General features: G+C 47.1%; 1 pseudogene; it reads left to right on the top strand.

The window, feature by feature from the left end:
* The first annotated feature begins 1,879 nt into the window (after positions 1-1,879).
* LOC114206276 (sperm-associated antigen 7 pseudogene) lies at positions 1,880-2,532 on the top strand (annotated as a pseudogene).
* The last annotated feature ends 1,234 nt before the right edge of the window (positions 2,533-3,766 follow it).

Below are 3,766 nucleotides of genomic sequence, written 5' to 3'. Positions count from 1 at the left end.
TCAGGGAAGTACTGCAAGATACTAAGATACCCCATACAAAGCAGAGTCAAGGGATGGGGTAACAGGGTGACGGGCATTAAGGAAGGCACGTGATGTGATGAGCCCTGGGTGTTACACGCAACTGATGAGTCAATGAACACGCCATCAAAAACTAATGACGTACTAGATGTTGGCTAACTGAATTTAAATTAAAAAATAATAATAAAATAAAACGGAATTAAAAAAAAAAAAACTGAGTCAAAGGCCGATGAAATCACCCACATCGAAGAGAATGAAGACAAGGAGTGAGAGGTATGCAAGACATGGCAGGGACGCCGGAAAAGCCCAATTGTAAGCTCCCCGAGGACAAGGACGGCAGATGGGGTCTCGGTTTCCTAAACCACAGAGAGCACAGCTGGTGTAACAGGGACACGTGAACGAATGCCCAGCTGGCAGTGAGCAAAGCCACAGGGGACAAAAACAGACTGCCGACAGCTCAGGATGACTCTAGAAGATGACTTGGAAGATGACTCAGAGACTGGCTCCTGTTGGAAAAATCTGTATCTACAGATGAAGCACCTGCTCATGGCACACTTCTGTAATATTTTGACATGGAGAAAGACATTGCCAATGGCACCATCCAATATGGTATAAATTTGACATGCATATTAGTTAATTCCTTCAAAAGTTGGGTTGTTTTTTTAAACATGGTCTTGTGGTAAAGTGCTCATTTGTGTTCTCTAAGATGTTCTAGCTTATTTTCAGACTTTTTTTTTTAAAGATTTATTTATTTGAGAGAGCGAGAATGAGAGAGAGAAAGAGAGAGCACATGAGAGGGGAGAGGGTCAGAGGGAGAAGCAGGCTCCCCGCCGAGCAGGGGGCCCGATGCGGGACTCGATCCCAGGATTCCGGGACCATGACCTGAGCCGAAGGCAGTCACCCAACCAACTGAGCCACCCAGGCGCCCTATTTTCAGACTTTTGTATCAAAATACAGAAACTACATATCTCATTAGTTTCAAGTATATCTGATTTTCTCCACTGAATCTGAAAAGACACAAACATGATAAACTTCACTCTTGGTAGGAAAAGGATTGCATGTTATCTTTTTAGCAAAGGAGAGAAGAAACTAAAGCCACACAAATGCATCATGTTTGGGGCACCTGGGTGGCTCAGTCGGTTAAGCGGCTGCCTTCGGCTCAGGTCATGATCCTGGGGTGCCAGGATAGAGCCCCCATATTGGGCTCCCTGCTCAGTGGGGAGCTTGCTTCTCCAAGTGAATAAATAAAATCTTTTTTTTTTAAAAAAGCATCATGTTTAATACAAGAATTGAAGAGCACGCTCATAAACCATGATAAAACTAGGGTGCAGAGGTTTAATATTTTGAAAAAGCAGTTTTGCTAGGTTCTATTTATGGTTTCTCTAGTGGGTAGCAAGACTTTTTGCAGGTCTTCAACAAATATTATAGCAACAGATATATTTAATTGTATTTTTCCTCTCTCTCTCTCTCAATCATTGAGCCTTCTCATATTCCAACCCTCGCACCTCAAGGCACACCATGCATACACACACACACACATTGGCACTATGCAGACAGATGAGAGAGAGGAAACGATGAGATGGCTCCCATCCCCCTCCATCTACTGACCAAACCAGAGGCAGGGAGTAGAAGAGAAAGAAGATGGCTATCTGCCCAAAGGACTAAGTGCCATTCAGGTCCTAAGCAGAAAGCCACAGTTCCTGTCCAGTGGTGATACAGACATGTCCCACATCAACAACGGGTAAAGATCGACAATTTCCTGAGTGCCTACTATGGGTCAGGCACTCCTTAAGGCATTTTACCTAGGTTCACATTTAACCTTCCTAACATTCTTGTCAAATGGGAAACGTGGACTCCCAAGATGGCAGACCTACTGGGCTCCATCCTGAGCTCCATGGAGAAGCCACCCAGCCTCGGTGACCAGGAGTCTCGGTGCAAGGCCTGAGAGCAGACATTACAGGAGCAAGAGAAACAACAAACAAAAGGATGGAAAAAGAGGGGTAAGATTTCATCCAAGACACCGGGCAGATCAAGAAGTGTCAGCTGATGAACAAGATAGAGAGGAGCATTCTACACGATATGGTGGAAGTGGCTGGCCTGACATCCTTCTCCTTTGGGAAAGATGATGAGAATCGTTAGGTCATGATCTTCAAAAAGAAGTCTGCACCCTCAGATGAAGAGCTGGACTCCTACCATCGTGGGGAGGAGTGGGACCTGCAGAAGGCAGAGGAGACACAGAAGCTGAAGGAGATGGCCCAGAGGCAGGAGAAGGTGGAGGCCCAGAAGGGGCCCATGGTGGTGAGCCCTGCTAGTGACTTCAAGGACGAGTATAGCCACCTCATTGGCAAGGGGGCAGCCAAGGATGCGGTCCATATGCTACATGCCAACAAGACCTACGGCTGTGTGCCCATCGCCAACAAGAGGAATCCATGCTCCATCGAAGAGGCCATGAATGAGATCCAGGCCACAAAGTGTCTGTGGCAGAGTGGGGAAGAGTTGCCTCCTACCTCCTAGGCACCCTAGCTCCCTTGGACAGGTCAGGGGCCAGGGAGGGACAAGGCTGCTGATATTAGAACCCATCCTGGACCTCCACCTTTGCACCACCTCCTAATAGCTGTCACCAGTCTGGGGGAGGCAGGTGTTTGATTTGTCACTGTTGGAGCTTAGATATGTACGTGGTATGCATGCTTGTGCATGCATGTGTGCACATGTGTGAGTGTGAGTGCACGGGTGGGTATTTAACATCTATTATCCTTTCTCCTTGGAATTTTCTTCCCCATGGGGCTGGGATTACTTTACATTCAATAAACACTGTTTGACAACCTCCCTGCCCTCCAAAAAAATGGGAGAATTGAAGAACAAGGAGCTTCATTCAGTAACTTGGACAAGGTTATAAGCAAATAGATGACAGAGCCTGGATTCGGAGCGCATCTGGTCCACCCCACTCCAAGTCCCTGTTTGTCCACTTTACTAGACCATGCCAGCTCCCAAGCATGCAGTCCTCACACCACATACAGGGGAGCCCCCCAACTAGGGCAGGACTCCACTTCCCTGAAGTGGTGAGCTCTTGCTGCTCAGAACCCCAAACCTTTTGAGCTAAAATACCTTCTGGGCTGATGGCTTGTGCCTTTAATCTTCCAGAACAGAAGGAATTCCTGTCAAGGGGCTAAAGGGCAATGCCTTAAGGCAAGGCAGCATACAGTAAAGATGCTCTGCAGGGAACTTTCCATTCCTAATCCTCTCCGAGTAGTTTTGTTTCTCAAACCAAACAACATCTTATTGGGACGTCTCTACGTTTTTCTCATAAGAAAAACAACTGCCTGGTTAGACTCAACTTAGAGCCGTGCCTACTCTTCTTGTAGTACCTTCTGATTGCCTTGTAACAGCGCTAAAGATCCTGGGACCATTTGATCCTTTCTTAAAATTCCTGACTAAGCCCGGGACATGGCATTAATGTCAATCCCCCCACCCCCTGCCCTGGGGCAACCTGGAAGCATCCTAGATTCCTCCTCTCCCTTAGGTACCACACCAGTTAGTGATTCCTTCTTGCTGACCCTGCCTCCTAGAACATCTCAGCTGTCCTTCCCTGTTCCTGTGCTGGTGTCCTCATTTGCCCTGTTTCTCCACCTGCATGTCAGCAATGGTTTCTTGAATTTTCTCTCAGCCACCAGTCTTGTTTTCCTCCAGTCCATTCCCCACATGACCCTGATCTTTTCAAGTGTGACCTTTTCAAATTTGTCCACTCATT

This window comes from Eumetopias jubatus, unplaced genomic scaffold (genome assembly GCF_037043125.1).
Source record: "Eumetopias jubatus isolate StellerSeaLion01/CBP00866 unplaced genomic scaffold, mEumJub1_p1.0 scaffold_7, whole genome shotgun sequence".
NCBI classification, from domain to species: domain Eukaryota; kingdom Metazoa; phylum Chordata; class Mammalia; order Carnivora; family Otariidae; genus Eumetopias; species Eumetopias jubatus.
The sequence above is the reverse complement of the archived record's forward strand: the minus strand, read 5'-3'. Positions and strand labels throughout refer to the sequence as shown.